Source organism: Hippopotamus amphibius, chromosome X, assembly GCF_030028045.1.
Source record: "Hippopotamus amphibius kiboko isolate mHipAmp2 chromosome X, mHipAmp2.hap2, whole genome shotgun sequence".
Taxonomy (NCBI): Eukaryota; Metazoa; Chordata; class Mammalia; order Artiodactyla; family Hippopotamidae; genus Hippopotamus; species Hippopotamus amphibius.
In genome coordinates this window covers 15,456,972-15,476,792 of record NC_080203.1, presented here as the reverse complement: position 1 = coordinate 15,476,792, position 19,821 = coordinate 15,456,972, and the positions used below count along the sequence as shown (strand labels likewise).

Below are 19,821 nucleotides of genomic sequence, written 5' to 3'. Positions count from 1 at the left end.
CCGGTAGCAGAAATTTCATCCCAGTGTTCAGATTCTCCATATGACTAACCTTTGCTTACTGATTGATGAATGTGTTTACCTGTCTTCTCCACGAGCATAGAAGCGAATATCAAATTTGCAGCTGACTCACTTTTTAATGGTTATTCAAACACATTCTTTTTCAAGTGATAAGTAAAAACTTATCCTTAGTGAAATAAAATGTACGCAGTAGGCAAATAAACTTGTACCTTACCAAAGTGTTAGTGTGAGTTCCTTCTTAGGTTCTTAACTGGGATTACGTCTGTCAGCTTCCAATGCCCATAGGTCTTTGAAATATGGAAAATATATAAATTTAAAGATTTACAGGAGCATAAGTCAAAAATCAAATAATATGAGCCACTACATCGTATAGTTTTGAGGTCAAAGAAGCTGCTGAAAATTCATGAAATAGAATAGTTTCACAATGTTAAAAAAAAAAACAAAGAAAAATTTGTTTCTATTAAATTTAATTTTTCAATCTCTAGGGGAAAATATACTGTCCTATTAACTTTGAGTTTGGGGCTCTATTTTGGGAAGGGTTTTCTTCACATTTTCTTTTGTGCACTGGTAAAAATATTCTTCCTGTTGGGTATAAAGAGAAAATATAACCATTAGGATCAGGAGAATCATTTATTCATCAAATATTTACTAACTATCTACTATGGATCTCTCACCAAGCTGGACAATGGCAATACAGAAACAAATAAGATGTGGTCTCTGCCCTCAAGGAATCTCAGTGACAGAGGAAGACACAAAAAATAATTACAGTATGTGATCATAAGAGAGCTATCTGATTCATTCAGGATTGGTGGGAAGGAGTGTGAAGGATGGGTACACTACAAGAGGTAGTAATTGAGTTGAATCTTAAAATTGGCAAGTGCATTACAGGGACATGTGATGGCATGGACTAACGAAAAGGTAAGAAACAGCACCTTACATGGGATACACTCATACTAAAAAAGCATTCATTGTTTATTTGAAATTCAGATTTAACTGGGTGTCCTATATTTATATTTTCTAAACCTGGCAACTCTTTGCGTGAACTGAACACATTTCTGTGTTGCTGGAATTGCAAGTCAAAGTCAGGGGTTGTGAGAGACGGAGTTGGAAAGGTAGGCAGATGTAAGATCATGAAAAACTAGGTTTGCCAAGTCAGACAGCTTGTACTTAGTTTTGAGAACAGTAGTGAGCCATTGAAAAGTCATCAGCAGAAGAGTCATACAGTCAGACTTCTCTTTTATTTTTTAATTTTTTTAGAATATTATTATTATTATTATTATTATTATTTTGGTTGCATTGTGTCTTTGTTTCTGCACAGGGCTTTCTCTAGTTGCAGTGAGCGGCGGCTACTCCTCACTGTGGTGTGCAGGCTTCTCATTGCTGTGGCTCCTCTTGTTGTGGAGCACAGGCTCTAGGCGCTTGGGCTTCAATAGTTGCAGCACTCGGGCTCAGTAGTTGTGACTCACGGGCTTAGTTGCTTCACGGCATGTGGGATCTTCCCGGCCCAGTGATAAAACTCGCATCCCCTGCATTGGCAGGTGGATTCTTGACCACTGTGCTACCAAGGAATTCCCCAGACTTCTTTTTTAGACAGGTTATTCTGACATCATATGGATCATACATTGAAGTAAATAAGGGTAGGGACAGACTAATGTTAGGTTAATCCAGGAGAGGTGATGAGCTTAAAGTAGTGCAGCAGTTGGGAGAGATGGAAATAAAGTGGTGGAAGAAACTTCCAGGAGTAAAATCCAGAAGTTTAGGTAGTTGACCAAATGGGCGATTGAAAGAGAGGGGGAGTCTAAGATGGCTCCAAAGATCCTGTCCTTGTGACAGGATGTATGACATGGAAAATGTAGGAGAAAGGGCAAAACTTTCAGGGAAGATGACAAGTTATACTTGGGGCATGTTTATTTAGCTGGTAGTGCTAGTGGACTAGCCAAATGGAAATGACCAAGTAGGTATCAGCGGAGTATTCTATGTCAGCAACATAGATTTGAGAATAGTCAAGATAGAGTTACAACTATAACCAATTAAGAGCCCTCTTTCTTTTTTTAATATTTATTTATTTACTCATTTATTTGGCTGTGCTGGGTCTTAGTTGTAGCATGCATGTGGGATCTAGTTCCCTGACCAGGGACTGAACCCGGGCCCCTGCATTGGGAGCATGGAGTCTTAACCACTGGACCACCAGGAAAGTCCCATTATCCCTCCTTCTTGCAGTTGGTAGAATTAAAAGTCTTCTTGAAGGACAATTGCCACTCAGTGTACTTCTTTCTAATCCTGGCTCATCAATATGCCATAAAACTCGAGGAAGGAAGATGCCTTAGAGGACTGGGGCGGGGAGGGTGGGGGGGACTCGAGGGGGGGGGAGTCAAGGAAGGGAGGGAATACGGGGATATGTGTATAAAAACAGATGATTGAACTTGGTGTACCCCCCCAAAAAATAATAATAAAAAAAAATGCCATAAAAAGATTCAGTACAATGAATACACAATCACGGCAGGACACTGTACTTACTACAAACCATGTGATAGAGGTCCTTTTTTACCTTATTTGTGGAATTATTTCATATTTAATATACCTCAATATAACATAAGATATTGTAGCTAGAAATAGGCCAATGTGTAGAAAAAGCTAACAGTCAACATTTTTGTGGAATGCATATATAATTCTCATCACAAGGTATGGCCAAACATCAACAAGATGACTTATCTGAGCCAATGTCAGCATTTATAAAAGGGAATTTCTGGCCTTTCATCCAGTTTAAAACTTCTACTCTGTAACATAGCTTTAGGTAGCCAAGGAGCTTGTTCAATTAAATGGCAATGTATAGAGTAATGTGGATGAAAAAGTAAGGTTCATATGAAGAGCGGTTTAACTTGGAGAGAAAGAACATTTATGTGCTATATAAAGCTGAGTCTTTCATTGCCTATCAAGGCTGTAAGGTATACATATCATCTAAGCATATAGGTGGATTATTGAGAACTTGTGCCAGACATAGAACTAAACAATTTACATGTTATTTTGTATAATTTTCATAGAAATCCTATGAACTAGGTATATGATCATTCTCCTTTCATTATTGAGGAAATTTAAACTCAGAGAGGTTGCTTAACATTTACAGAGAGACAATTTTCAAAGTCTACATTTGAGAATTATATATATATATAATTCATATGCACACATATATACATACATATATATGCACACAAACATATACCTGTGCGTATATACATTAACACACATATGTTTATGAAAATGTATAGCCTAGTTACTTTTTATCACTGTCAAAGTAACCATTTCTAATTTCACTGCTTGGTTCACAGTTCACATCATAAAATCTTTTTCAAAGGGTATAGTATAACATGGATTCCTCCCTCTCTGAACACTTACAAAATTAAATAATCAACATATTGCCTTGCTATATGTCAATTTACCTTCCTAGATTTAACAGCTTTTTCATTTCCACTATTTGCAGTGACTAGGAGGGGAAAAAAGGTCACTAATTCCAATGTTGGGGAGCTGTGGTAGGTCCTAAATCTGTCTTCTAAAGATTTACAGATCTATCCTTGTTGCAAATAAATGACAAAATTTCATTCTTTTTTATGGCTGAATAATATTTCATTGTATATATACAGCATCTTCTTTATCCATTCGTCCATTGGTGGGCACTTAGGTTGTTTCCATATCTTGACATTTGTAGATAAGCTGCAATGAACATTGGGTGGCATATATCTTTTAGAATTAGTATTTTCATTTTCTTCAGACTAGTACCCAGAAGTGGGATTGCTGGATCATATGGTAGTTCTATTTTTATTTTTTGAAGAACCTCCATACTGTTTTCCACAGTGACTGCACCAATTTACGTTCCCACCAACAGTGCATGAGGATTCCCTTTTCTCTACATCCTCACAAACAGTTGTCATCTCTTGTCTTTTTGATAATAGCCATTCTAACAGGTGTGAGGTGATATCTCATTGTAGTTTTGGTTTGCATTTCTCTGATAATTAGTGATGTTGAGCATCTTTTCATGTACCTGTTGGCCATCTGCATGTCTTCTTTGGAAAAGTGTCTATTCAAATCATTTTTTAAAAATATTTTTTCTTCTGACTCCTCCATAGTACTTCTTATAGTACTTCTTCCCACTTTTTTGCTTCACTTTTGTTTTAGAGAACTAGAAGTATTTTAAACATTATTTTTTTAGACCTTATGTCTTCAGAGAGTACCATTAAGAACCACTTTCTTTATGATGTTTGTTTGTTTTACACTAATGCATCAGGAAGAAGGCTTTACTGTTAATAGTGGAGTGGAGAGGAAGGGCACATTATGATGATCTGTGCTGGTTTCAATACTAACATAATTTATCTTTTAAACTAATCTGAGAATGAGATGAATGTAACTTTCACATTGGAAAAAATCACCAGAGGAAAAATAGCCTCAGAGATCTACAGGCAAAATAAGTTAATATGACTTTTTAGGCAAACTCTTTTCCAAAAGAATACACACACACACACACACACACACACACACACACACACATATTAATTTATTAAAAGAAATTCAGCAAAATTGCAGGATATGAGATCAACACAAAAAATTCAGTTGTAATTGTATACACCAGTAACAAACAATCTGAAACGTAAATTAAGAAAATTCCATTTATTATAACATCTAAGAGAATAAAATATGTATGAATAAATGTAACCAAAGAGGTGAAAGTCTTATACACTGAAAACTATAAAATGTTGCTGAAAGAAATTAAAGAAACTTAAATAAATGAAAATATATGTCATGTTCATGGAGTTGAAAATGTAATATTGTTAATATTCAAATACTATCAAAATCAATCTACAGATTCAATGAAATCCTGTTAAAATTTCAACATCCTTTTCGGCAGAAATGGAAAAGCTGATACTAAAATTTATATAAAATTGCAGGGGACCCTGAATACCCAATACAGTTTTGGGGGAAAACATTTCAGGGCTCACACTTTCCAATTTCAAACTTAGTACAAACCTACAATGATCAAAACAGTGTGGTGCTGGAATAAGGATAGACACAGAATTACCATATGATCCAGCAATTCCACTCCTGGGTATATACCCAAAGATTTGAAAATATTCAAACAAAAACTTGTACATAAATGTTCTCAGCCTTACTATTCACAATAGCCAAAAAGTGGAAACAACTCAATTGTCCATCAGTGGATGAGTGAGTAAACAAATGTGGTATGTCCATACAATGGGATATAATTAAGCCATAAAAAGGAATGAAGGAATGAAGGAATGATACATGCTATGATGTGGATGAGCCTTGAAAATATTATGCTGAGTGAAAGAAACCAGATACAAAAGGTCACATGTTGCATGATCCCATTTGTATGAAATATCCAGAATTGGTAAATCTATAGAGAGAGAAAGCAGATTGGTTTTGTCAGGGGCTGGGAGAAAGTTGAGTGGGGAATGACTGCTTAATGGATACAGGGTTTCCTTTTGGGATGATGAAAATGATTTGGAACTTGATATAAGTGGTGGTTGCACAATATTGTGGATGTCCTAAATGTCACTGAAATGTATGCTTTAAAATGGTCAATTTTAAGTTATGTGAATTTCATCACAATAAAAAATGAAAAGTATATAAATGCATACAGCATGTAACCTTTTGAGATCATCTGGTTTCATTCAGCATCATTCCCTTGAGATTCATCTAAGCCATCTGCCTTCTATGTCTTCAGAGAAACTGAGGAAAGGGACAAGGCCAAGCACAAAGCCAGCTAGCATGTGAAGGCATTCTCTAGCCACGTTAACATTGCTCCATTCATATTTGCGTATATTTCCACCAGGTGTGATGCCACTTACCTATCCTGTCATCTAGTCCATATTTCTCCCTCTTGTTTCTAAAGCTATAAACTCTTTACCTAATTTAGTGAGTATCAGTATTAGTTACTATAGCTGTTGTAACAAATTGCTACAAACCTAGAGGCTTAAAACAACACGAATTTATTATCTTAAAATTCAGCAGCAGAAGTCTGAAGTGTGCATGACTCAGTTAAAAAGGTATTGGCAGGGCTGCATTCCTTTTAGAGACTCCAGGGGAGACTATATCTCCTTGCCTTTTCCAGGTTTCAGAGAATACTGTCATTCCTTGCCTCAAAGTCCCTTCATCAATCTTCAGAGCATCATTCCAACCTCTCCTTCCACCATCACAGCCCCTCTCTCTCTCTGACCCTAATTCTACTACCTTCCTTTTATAAGATTGATTACATTGAACCCACCTGGATCTTTCACCGTAATCTCAGCATTGCATTTCCTTAATTTAATCACATCTGCAAAGTCCCTTTTGCTATGTAAATTAACATATTCATAGATTCTAGTGTTTAGAATGTGAACATGTTTGGACTTCCAAGGTGGCGCAGTTGTTAAGAACCTGCCTGACAATACAGGGGACATGGGTTCAATCCCTGCTCCAGGAAGATTCCACATGCTGCAGAGCAACTAAGCCCATGTGCCACAACTATTGAGCCTGCACTCTAGAGCCAGTGAGCCACAATTATTGAGCCCATGTGCCACAATTACTGAAGACTGCACGCCTAGAGCCCATGCTCTGCAACAGGAGAAGCCTCCTCAAGGAGGAGCCCGCGCACCACAATGAAGAGTAGCCCCTGCTTGCCACAACTAGAGAAAGCCCGTGTGCAGCAACAAAGACCCAACGCAGCCAACAAATAAATAAATAAACAAATAAAATACTGTTGTGATAAATATTTTAAAAAAAAGAATGTGAGCATGTTTGATTCTGCCTACTGCAATGTGTTTGTTTGTTTGTTTGTTTCTGCTGAATTCCAGACATATTGGTTCAACAGCATTCCCTTGATCTACCAGCCTAGTTAGCCTTTCAAGGCTCATCAACCAAATTCATTAATTTCATTGCAATGCATTGAATGAACTGAGTAGAAAGTACCACAATAAACTGGACATGCCAATTATCCTTGCATGTGTCTGGACACAAACAAAATGACTTCTCAAGAGTCGTAACTTTTATTAAAGTATTAATACAAACCTTGCTTACTGCTTACCACACTCTGCCTGTGTGGTAGCAATGCTTAAGATATTTTGCAGACTCAGTATACATTGATTCATGGTTCTTTCCACATCCTTTCACCGAGATACTATTTTACTGGCAGGTATTATTGATTTGCGTTTTCCCACAGTAAAGTCACAGTAATAATTTGTATTGGTAAATAAAACAAAGACATACTTAAATATTCACCTGAGTTATATTATGATCAGTACTTTCAGAGGCACAAGATGAGGCAATATAAATAATCTCATTGAAGCTAAGCAATTCTTCCCTCAGTAAAATGCGAAGACATGTCCGATTGGCAGCATTTTTGCCTAATCCCTACCATACTGGGTTTTCAAAAGTAAGTTTCTCACTACCAAACTAAAGTTGATTCTCAATTTATAAAACTAAATCACTTTTATAAGGCGTTCAGACTCCTTAAAAAGTTCCATTATTACCTGTTGCAATTACCAGTTGTAAACGTAACAAATATACAAAATCTCACCATATATTCTGGGCCAGTTGACATCAGTGAGAGTGCTGGGACATTTATTCCCTTAGTCTGAGATTCCAAAGGAATGTTGAGGTCTTCTGGCCTAAAATCCGTCTCCTAGATTTGTAGCATTTGCCCATTTAATAAACATGCCTGTGTGTATTCCTTGAATATGTGGACTTAATAGGGCCAAAGACAGAGATCAAAGCAAGAAGGTTCCTTTAGGACATTCTTGGCAGATAGACTTTCAAGCTCTGTTTGGACACTTCCTAAGACTACTTTGGGGTTTTCTAAGTTACCTCTGCCCTTACCCTTCTTTCCCGCCCTCCCATCCGATGCTAACTGCTTTGCTGATCATGCTCTTTGCTTGTATTTTCACATGTATCTGGTTGGACTGTTTTGATATAAGGGAGCCACTGAGGATCTCTTTAAGCTTCAGTTTTCTTCTGTGTCACTAAGTCCAAAGGATAGAAAGCCCTTTTTACAGACTGTGGGCTATAAATTGTTCTGGGATATATTTACTGCAGTCCGTAGCAACTGAGGATTTGCACCACCTTGCCTTTTCCCTATATGTCAAGACACATAATTTACTAACTTTTTAAATGAACTGGTCTATATTGATATTTTATTGTTTCTTTGTTTTTCTTTGTTTCCATTTGTCTCCCTAAGCTGTGAGCTGAGAGGTTTGAGAGCCAGACTTTGAAATGAGTCAGCTGTGTAGAGCCCAGACCCTGAAAGAGGTTTCCGTAGCAACGGGAGATGTGTGGGAAAGCCTTATGCACACGATAGCTTAGGAAGCAGGATTTACTGGCTGAAGCGCAAAGCTTCCCCTCTGTCCAGGAGTTATTTTCTTAGCACAGGGATACTTGATTTGTGTTAGTTTTAGCTAATGTTCAAACATGGTAAAATTTCTTTTCAGGGTGAACTTTGCATTTTGTGGAAATAAATTAAACACTGATATTAAACACAGACTGTTTCAAAAATAATCATAAAATCAATAAAGCACTATTAACTAAAGGAGCTAAGCTTTAGTCAAGGTAAATAGCAAAAGTATCTTATTGATCTCATCACAAACATATTCACTGCTACAATGAATTCAATCTGGCAAATGTCTTGCCTCCATTCCTATCTATAAAGTGGTCCTTAAATATATGGAAAATATCTGAATCCTAGCAGGTTTCCTAGAAGAGATTTCATAGTTCAGACAACCAATCCTTATTTGATATGGCCAACTGACTTGATTGGTTAGAAACTGCCTAAGAAAACCAAGGCTTCTGGTCTGGTTCAATATTCCACTCAACCTTAGGTAGTTGCACTGTGATGGAGCCATTGGGCAGAAGTGAAAGAATCGGTGTATTTCCACACATCCACTATTGGAGAAACAACTCCAAGGGCATTCCCTTGGAAACTCATTGCCAGGAAACTCAGCTTTCTGCAATAAAGAGGCCATATATACTGCCTGGAGTTTTGAAAACTAATTACAAAAGGACTTGTGATCTAAGAAATACTGCAGTTGGACCATGAGAGTAACTATAAACAAATTCTGCCATAAGGAAAATTTTACAAAATACTGTATCTCAACCTAGAGTTAAACATGGTAATTTGCTAGGCCACGGTTCTCCTCCCATAATCTTTGGGGCTGTTGTGAGAACCTGGTTTATTAAGAACCATTCTTTTCTCTTTATTTCTGTTGATGGCTCCTGCACTCTTGTCACCATTCTGCTGAAAGTAAGCCTTATTTCCCCTACAGAACCATTTTGATTACTAACATGACCTCATGATTTTTAGCTAAAAACTGCCTCAAAATTTGTGGTCATGATAATTCAAATATTAAATGGTCTTCTAAAAGTGGCTATCACTGGGGCTTCCCTGGTGGTCTAGTGGTAAGGAATCCGCCTGCCTTCCAATGCAGGGGATGCGGGTTCAATCCCTGGTCTGGGAAGTAAGATCCCACATGCCGTCAAGCAACTAAGCCCACACACCACAACTGCAGAGCCCACACACCCTGGAGCCTGCACGCCACAACTAGAGAGAAGCCCGTGCACCACAACAAAAGATCCCGCATGCCTCAACGAAGATCCTGTGTGCCGCAACTAAGACCCAATGCAGCCAATAAATTAATACATTAAAATAAATATATTAAAAATAAAAAATAAAAGTGGCTATCACTAAAAGCTATGTGGGAGTGCATATTAACTAGCAGCAATGCTTTGTAACTTCAAAATAGTCCATGATTCTAGATTTGGCTCCACATTTATAGAAAGTCAGAGCAAGAATTGCTTTCATGATCAAGTAGTCCAACTTCCTCATCTTATGGATGGTGAAACCAAGGCTTTTATTGACAGAAGAACATTTCTTCTTCAATTACATTAAATTAAGTGAGGACTGGAGATGATTGAATTTGAAATAGATTTTCAATTCCCTGCTAATATATATTTTAATGTCAAAATACATTTGGTTTACATATCTGTATTTCTTCAAAAGATCTTACATATCTGTAAGGTATTTAATGGAATTGGAAATAAAACTTAATCTTCTGTGTGTAGGGTCTATCACTTTTCTTTCACCACTAAAATGGCTGTCCCTCTTTGTTGACAATAAAGAGGAAGATGTTGAAAAGGCCTAGTATCAACCAGACTTCTCTGCAATGGTCATAAACACTAAGTATGTAAGTGGCACACTAACTCTTATTTCTGCATGAATATAACAGTATTAAAGCCATAGCTATAGACTCAACAAGCTACCTCATTCAAGACAACTAGTATCTTATGGTTCAAACGAAAGAATTTTTGTGCTGATTGTCTTTCATCAGGTAGGCTGTAAATAGAAAGAATGCCTATAAAACAACTTTCCAAATACGTGTATTGATTTGACAATTGTGCCTGTTTTCCATATTGGAAGCATTGAAATAGTAAAATTAACCCAAATCTTAATTACCAATCTGTTGAGTAACTGATATGTTTTAACAAACATATGTGGCACACAGTTAGCACGTAGTGAATGCTTGTTGAATGAACAAATGAGTGAATGAACATCCGCAGTTGGTTTTTACCAGTCTCTCTCCTGAGCTCCTTATCCTCTATCCCATCCTCCCAAGTTGGGAGTACTAAGGAATGCATCGCATATCATATACATTTCCCACTGGATCTTTTTATTTGAGTCTCAGGGCTAATAGCTCTGCCCAGATACTAGACGTGTCTTCCTGAACTGTGAGCACTTTCCTCCCCAAGCAATTATATCCACAAGCGAACACCCTTTTCCATAGTTACCTCTTCCAATCAAATTCAGTTCTATTCCAAATAACTTTGTAACCATTAATAACACTTTTATTCTCTTAAGCTATTCAGGCTTAAAACTTTGAATCATCTTTGGCAGTTTCTACTCACAGAGCTCTCATTTCAATCAGTCACCGACCCTATCCATTTTCTTTCAAAATGACTGTCATTTTCATCCAAATTATTTCCCTTCTCTATGCCCATTTCCAAATATTTATCCCCTCACCCTTGAATTACTGCAACAGCCTGCTAGCCCAGCCCTCAGGTTCCAAGTTCTCCCTCACCCCAAATTATCTGCATTTTTCTGTCTCTGCTGTCGCCTACAGCACTTCTAATTTGTGTCTCTCAGTTTAGCACTGAATTCCATAATTTCACACTGGTCTTCACTGCTGTGTGGAAAGCTCGTTTCCCCCATGTATTATAAACCCCTTAAAGGGATGCATGATACCTTAAACTGCTCCGTATTTCTTACAGCCTTGAGCACAGAGTGGCCACTCACATAAATAAGGAAATCTTATGAGTAAAGAGTAAATAGAGGACTTCCTAGGTGGCGCAGTGGTAAAGAATCCACCTGCCAATGCAGGGGACATGGGTTCAAGCCCTGCCCTGGGAAGATTCCACATGCCACGGAGCAACTAAACCCGTGAGCCACAACTACTGAGCCCATGTGCCACAACTATTGAAGCCCACGTGCCTAGGGCCCGTGCTCCACAACAAGAGAAGCCACTACAATGAGGAGCCTGCGCACCACAATGAAGAGTAGCCCCCGCTCGCAGCAACTAGAGAAAGCCCGTGTGCAGCAACGAAGACCCAGCACAGCCAATAAATAAATAAAATAAATTTTTAAAAAAAGAAGTTGACTCCTTATAAAGATTTAAAAAAAAGAGTAAATAGAAGGCAGAATAATAGGAAGCAGACAAGAAGAGGAGAAAATAATCAAAGAGGAAATGAAAGGGGGATTTTCTATGCAAAACGGAGTGAGATCTCCCAATCCTGTCCCAGTCTGTCTCTGTTCCACTGGCCCTAGTGGAGCAGCTACCAGGCTGCTAGTCTCTACCTTAATTGTCATTCTTTTGGTTGGTCTGAACAATCTGAAAGACAGAAAGCAATGGCAGGGGTGAGCTCTTAGCCTTAGCATCAAAAGAGGACCCATTGCCGAGCTGGGTACTTGGCTGGAGTACTGAATTTTGAGATGGTTTGAAAAGACAATGGGAAATGAAGAGTCTTTGCTAAACAAACAATAAAGCCTGTAATGCCTCTTGCAGGGAGCACCATCAAAAGCTGTTTAGAGTTCCATATCTCTAGTTTCCCACAGACTTCCACAGAAAATCTCTAGTAACCATGCCTTCTGCTTGTGACACTGTTCACCAGGAAGAGGTTTAGATATGTTTCAGTAACACATAGCTCCCAAATCTCAGAGACTGAGGACACAAAAATTTATTTCTCACTCATCCAAAGTCAGTTGGGGGTCATTTAGGAGGTGGGGTTTTCCGCCATTTAGTGATTCACAGATTGATGCTCCTTCTGTCCTTACCATGTATCTGCTCCCTGGCTACTAAAGAAAGGGAAGAGAGAGCTTGGACATGGCTTACCAACTCTTAATGCTTTGAATTAGCAGTTAGTTACATGTGTCACACCCACTCGCAGCCCATTAGCCAGTTTTCATATGGTTCCAACACAACTAAAAAGATGCTAGGCTATATATGGGATCACGTGGAAAACTGGGAGAGCACCAGTGTCTGCCACAAACACCTTTATGTTATCCAAGGAGTCTTACACCTATTTATCACTTGATTCCCACAACAAATCTGTGAGGTATCTGGAACAGACAGTAGCTCCTTTGTAAAGAAGTAGCAACCAAGGCCCAGAGGGCAAAAGTAACTTTTCTAGGTTACAAATTTAACTAGTGGCAGAGATAGAATTAGAAACCAGAGTGCCTCTTTTCACTCCTGAGTTCTTTGTGCTTTAAAATCTTTCCTGCTGAAAAGAAAAAAATCAACAGCCAAGAGCAAGCCAAGAAGACGAAGATGGTCGACTTACTTCATGCTCAGCCACTTTCAGGCACGTCCAGATGAAATAAAAATCTCTCTCTTCAGATTGTAATGATAATAAATAAAGTATCCAGAAACTTTTTGGAGAAATTATCAGATATTTGACTATTTTTAACTAGACCCATGGATTTCTTTCACTGGCAAAAAAGAAAAGAAAAAGTCTCTATTGACCTGAAAGAAGTTACCACCACAAAGCAATTTAAAAGAAATAGTAGAGAAAGAAAATCTTGCTTAACAGGCAAAGAGATGCTGAAAGGAAATCCAACCAAAGGAATCTTAATATTAAGTATGTAGTCTTATGTTGGTCATGTGACATTACACACATACCCATGAATATACTATGCCATAGAGATAACTGGTGAACTAGACCTCAAAATAATGGACGTGTCCCATGCATTACTATTCTTCTCCTTATACTCGTCTCTCCTGCACGAATATACCCCTGATGTAATATTCAGCATATTTTGTTGCATTCGTCGATGTGCTTGTCCCTCCCCTTTCTCCAACCTTTGAAGACAAAGATCATGTGTCATTGGTTGTTATAGTCGCAACACATAGTGAAGTGGTCCTACCTCTCTTGCTCCCTCTCTGAAGGTTCCTCGGCTTTAGCTGATCACTTCCATGTTCTTCAGTACTCTGTCCTAGGTCCTATACTCTTCTCAATCTATACTAACCTCTTGGGAGGTTTCATCTACTCCCATGGATCAATATTGTGATGGTGCCTAATCTCTGACTCTGACTGAGCTTTAGACCTATCAGTCATTGTCTACAGGACCTGTCCGTTGGTCCTGAAACTCAATACTTTGCCAGCTGACCCAGTTCTCTTCCTCACCACCCCCAAACTGCTACTGTTCCTAGGTCTTTGAACAGCACACTTATCCAACCAGTGACTCAAGCCAGATATTTGGGAGTCATTCTCCTCCTCCCTATTCATTTTCCACCATGGTCAATCAATCATCAAATCCTGACCTATTTTCTAAAACATCTCTCAAATTTGTGAAACTTCTCCCCATCTCCACTTTCACTACGTTAATCATGACACTCTCAGCTCCCAACTGGAATATTCCAATCTTTCCTCTTCTACCCCGTTTCCTGTACATCAAAGAGAGTGATCTTTCTAAAATACCAGTATGATCTTGTCACTGCCATATGTAAAAGTGATCAATTGTCTATTATTACTAGGTGCTTTGAGTACACAAAGATACAAATCTAGATGAGGGTGGTGTTATGGACTGAATATTTGTGCCCCCCCCTAATTCATATGTAGAAACCCCAGTCCCAATGTGATGGCATTTATTAGGTGGTGTCTTTGGGAGGTAATAGGTTTAGATGAAGTCATGAGGGTGGAGATCTCATGAATGGGATTAGTGCCCATATAAAAAGAGGCCAGAGATCTAGCTAGCTCTCTTTCCAACATGTGAGGATACAAGGAGAAGTCAACAATCTATAGCCTGAAAGAGAGTCCTCATCAGAACCTGACCATGCTGGCACCCTGACGTTGAACTTCCAGTCTTCAGAAATATGAGAAATAAATTTCTGTTGTGTTTATAAACTACCCAGTCTATGGTGCTTTGTTAATAGAAGCCTGAATTGACTAAGACAGATGAAGGTAGAAGGAAAAGATAGTCTGTAATCAGTTAAGGTTTTTGAATACAAATAACAGAAACTAACTCTGGCTAACTTAAGGAGAAAAGTTTATTGAAAGGATACTGGGCAGTTCACAGAATCAACAGGAAATCTGGCAAAGTACGTTCAAAATAGTCAAGAACCAAAGGTAACTAGGCAGCAAGATATATAGCCCAAGTCACTCCACAGGAATAGCTGGTGTTGGCAGCACTGCCATAGGTCACTTGACTACCGCCTCCATGAATAATCTCTAACTTTCTCTGTTTCCTTGCATCACTCTCAGAATTCCAAGTCCCAAGAGGGAGCATTCAATTGGCAAAACCTAGGTTATACATCCACGACCAAGTGCCAGGAAAGAAGAGGTTGAAGTACCAGGTAACTTCAAAATCCACGATGGAGATGGAGCCCTAATTCCCACCAAGACTCACACAATGGCAGGTTCTCTCAGAAGAGAGTGGCTGTCTAGATATTGGGTAGCAAAAACAAAAAAAGGTAGCTGTATATAAATATAAACAAGTTTACAATCCCTACCCAAAAGCCTTGGAAACAGTTGTATTTCAGGATTCATACATTTTCAGATTTAGAACAGTAATAAGACCCATATACTGCATATTAAATAACACAATGAGAGGGATTTTGGAGAGTAGCCCATTATCAAACACATTTCTGAACCGAAATAAATGTTTATTAACACTAAACTGAGATAAATAAAGACTAGAGAGACTCTCACATCACTTCAGGTTAAATTTTACTACCAAATAAGTTCAGGTCAGATCTCATTTTTTAATGATTTTGAAAATTTCTCTATTTTCATAGCTTTAGGGGTTTGAGAATTGCCAGAAAGAGATGGTCAACGTATCTGTATTAGCACCATAAAGACCCATCAAAGTTTCTGGAGAAAGAGAATGTGATTATTCTGAAAGAATCAAGGATGACTTACTGAAGAAAGTAACATTTGAACCCAGTCTAACATAAAGAATGGATAAAATTTGAATGGACCAGAGTGTGAGGGAAGACATACACATTAGAAGGCATAGCAGGAGGGAAAATCCCAGGATGGAAAGACAAGGAAACATGTGAAGAATAGCTTCAGTCAAGTATCAGCATCTGTAACCTTGAAAGGTAGACTAAATCGCAGAGTGCCAGATTAAAGGATTAATTTCATTCTCCAGCCAATGGGGAGCCACTGAAGGTTACTGAGTACGAATTATAAAATCAGAGCTACGCTTTTGGAAGTTTAATCTCGCTATATTGTGTCAGTTTCAAACAATCTATATAAATAAGTCTTATCTGATATCACAGGAGGTGTTTAATTTATACAATTGAAATCCATTTTCTCTTGCCCTTGTCTCAGTAAAGATAAACAGCTTCTCGACACCACCCGGTCAATATTATTATCCTTGCAGAACCCTCCGACTCAATTGCCTACTAAGAAGTATTGAAGGATTGTCGGAAGACTTGTGAGGACCTAAGTTATTGGTGTAAGATAAATCACAAACACACAATGTAATGCAGAATAATGGACTTAAAGGTTAATATTTAACCACTTCTTCAGTTGCTGTTTGTTTCATTTAATGATCTGGTATCAGTATGCCAGATACCAATGCAAATAATGAGTTAATTATAATTATTCCATGTGACGGAAAGAGTTAAAGAGAAGATCAACTCCAGCCAACATGTATTGAACATTCAGTGAGAACCGGACATTATCCTAGGCAATTTCTGTACATGATACTCATGTCAGGAATGAACTATTTCTTGGCCATGCACCAGGAAACCAATCACTCTCCCTTCCCTTCTCACCTTCCTTTCTTGGATACAAAACAAAACTTCCATCTTTGGCACTACTTTGTCCTTAGGAACAGGAACTGGTAATTTTCTTCATTCCAAAGTATCTGTAGTCACAGCTACCACAGAGATCAGAGTGGCTATATATCAAAGACAACTGGCTGCCCCAGCTGATTAGCAGCCAAAAGCACAAAAGAAATGCATTCTCAGCAATTTTTTAATGATATTAGCCCATTACTTCCCACTAAGTGTGAGCTATAAAAGCCTCTTCACTGCCCCCACCCTGACTACTGCATTTGGCTCAATAGTACTGTCTTCCCTGCAAGCTGTTACCTACAGCTCCTGCCATGACACATATTGGCCAGTTATGGCTGAGATCAAACTGCAGAATATTTTTCCTCTATGGGCTAGAATATTTCCAGGAATTAAAGGGACTTAAGAATAAGTTGGGTTTTTTAAAAAATTATATTATTTAACATAATTAATTCAAAATATTAACCAGTCAACATGGAATCAGGTTAAAATATTAATGAGATAGTTTACAGGGACAAGTTGTTTTAAAACCATTTAGTTTTCATGTTTCAGCAATGTCATTAAAATACTATATAGTCCATCCCTTTAAATCCCATAGTCCCTCCCACCACCAACTCATCCTCCAAAGTTACTCCTCTTTAACTTGGAAAAAAACATTTTTGTCTCAATATTCTTAAAATTTCCTGGCTATAGTTAAAGAGATTTTTTAAAAAGACTTCATATTTATCTGCGTACTGAAAGATAGTATGACAATGCAGCAGTTCTCGACTTGCTTCTTCCATACTTACTCCGTTCCTCTGAGCAAGTCCCCATACACTCCCCAGTCATAACTGCATCCCTTTTCTTCTCATTCAAGAAAGCAAATCAGAATATAAGAGATTGAGAGTGACCACATGTTCTCCTGGTTTTCCTTCCATCCCACTCAGTGTTTTCTGTTGGCCTTCCTCCACAACCTGACTTCAAAATAATGGTGTGCTTTGCAGTTCAGTTACGGGGACATCTCTTCTCACACTATATTCTTTGTTTAGGGACTTCCCTTGATGTCTAAAAATCCGTTAAATGTCTATATGTTGACAACTCCAAAAATTTATAGTTCCAAGGCAAATCTCTCTTCTGACCCCCAGAAACCCATCTCTTCCTCTATTTGATATTCGATTTTTCAAAGGCATTTCAAACTCAATTTTTCCTTATAATCTTCCCCCACCAGCTAGGTCCTCTTTCAACATGCCCTGCCTCATTGAAGAGTTTCCATTCAGTTCGGTAAGTCAGAAACCTAGGTGTCATCTACAATATCTCCTTCTCCCTCAACATCTGTTATCTAATCTATCCTCAAGTCCTGTCAATATCCCCAGCTAAATATTTCTTGACTCTCTCCATATTTCTCCCTTTCTACAGCTTTTCCCCTAGTCTAAGCCATCAGCCTGTTTTCCCTGGACTACTGTAATTTACTTTCCACACAGCATATATAGAATATAATGTTAATGGCGCCCTAAGGAGCTGCTCAACTCAGCAGTTCTCAAGCCACTGGAGCGGAGTAAAATCAGGGGATCATGGTCAGAGGTCAGTGTCTGGAATTGTGGAAGAAGAGATGATCATTTTTAAGCAGACTGTTGTGAAAGACATCCATCTCTCTGTAGAACAGTCTAAGATCACAGCTGATACGAAAAGATTCGTAGAGTCTATAGGAGGTAGGCTTCAGGAGCTGAGAAGCCTGGATTCATTTTCTGGGGAGAAATGAGAAACCTATAACTCTTATAACAATCCTGACCCTGCCTTTGAGGATGCAACTTGGCCACCTTAAAAGCTCAGTACCCTGAACTGGCATCTATTTTCTACAAATGTCTGCTTTAGCTTCTGGATTGATTCAGCTATGTCTGCTAAATTCAATTTTCTAGAAAAGGGAAGAGATTGAACAGCGAGATGTGGGGGAAGACAGGGATAAAGAGAACAGAGGGTCAGTACTGGAAAAGAAAGGGACACATAAGATGATCTAAAACAATGAGAAATTGTTTTACCCATAGCCTCCTCCGTCCTCTTGCAAAATCACACAATCAATCTCACCATACATTTGTAACTAGACAGGAGCCGTGGTAATGGTAGCGCTCCTCACCTCTTACCACTCCCCACTCCCTTCATGTCTCCGCTCAGACAATTTTCTATCAGAGAAGATTCCCTAACTTCTCCTACCTGTACTTATTATCCCTCCTATTGTCTTTGTACCCCCAGTTGTGGCTGGGGTGGGGGGGAGTGTTAGCCTCAGAGGAGTAAGGTCTTCTTTCTTTTTCTTTTCCTTTTTCTTTTCATTTTCTTCCTTGTGGTATCTACAGCATTTTCTCTAATGGATATAATTGACATACAACATTATATTAGTTTCAGGTGTACAACATGATTCAATACTTGTATACATTGCAAAATGATCACCACGATAAACATTTAGTTAACATCCATCACCCATACACGGTTACATTTTTTTTTCTTGCGATGAGAACTTTTAAGATCTACTCTCTTAACTTTCAAATATGCAGTACAGTATTATCAATTAGAGTCATCATGCTGTACATTACATCCGCATGACTTACTTATTTTATAACTGGAAGTTCGTACCTTTTGACCCCATCACCCATTTAGCCCACCCTCCCACACCGTGCCTCTGGCAACCACCAATCTGTTCTCTGTATCTATGAGTTTGGTTTTTGTTTTAGATTCCACATATAAGTGAGATCATATGGTGTTTGTCATTCTCACTACAGCATTTTAGAGCAATACCAGACTTATAGTAGGTATTCAATAAATATTTGTTATATGAAAAAAAAGAATAATCCAATGCAGCCTAGTGATGAAATACCCTAGTGAAAAAATTTCCTGTTCATTACTAACAAATGCTAACAAAGAAAGTCTTACCTATTTAAGCAGCGTCAATTTGGTTGGATAGAATCCAGGAACTATGAAAATCTTTGCCAACACCCACTCAGAACCCCCTTTGCCCCATCCATCTGCTAAATGTTTCGATTCATATATTTACCTTGTGGCTTTGTTTTCAGTCCCATCTAAACTTTGTCTTGTCCAAAGGAAGAAGCACAGTCTCAGTGTCTGGTACATATTTAGCCTTTTCCCATTCGAGATTTGGTATTCTATCTTTTCCCAGGCATTCTGAAACACAGCCTCATCTTCTTTGTGGTTATTATACAGCCACGCCCCCTGCCCTGCTCACCACATTGCTGATCTGAAACAGGTTCCGATCTTGCACGGACTGAGTTAAGTACCTGCCTCCTACTGGGAATGTACAGACAAGCTGAGTTGTGTGTAGGCGGTACAATCGTGGGAACGAGTTTTCAAGCTGCTTTTAGGAGCTGTTTGAGTTGTTATACTTATGACAGTACACAGCAGAGGACGGTAGTCATGCTCACTAAACTCTAGAAAACAATACTAAGAACTGAGTTTTTCAGAATTTAAAAATAGAAATGTATACATATTTATA

The 19,821-nt window shown here is 38.4% G+C and overlaps 1 long non-coding RNA gene across 1 annotated transcript; it reads right to left on the bottom strand.

The window, feature by feature from the left end:
• Positions 1 to 470: 470 nt before the first annotated feature.
• Positions 471 to 19,561, bottom strand: LOC130841296 (uncharacterized). The gene is made up of 3 exons (XR_009050217.1): positions 19,366 to 19,561; positions 18,531 to 18,678; positions 471 to 600 (listed from the first exon to the last, which is right to left on the bottom strand). It is a non-coding gene; the product is annotated as an uncharacterized LOC130841296 (long non-coding RNA).
• Positions 19,562 to 19,821: the final 260 nt, after the last annotated feature.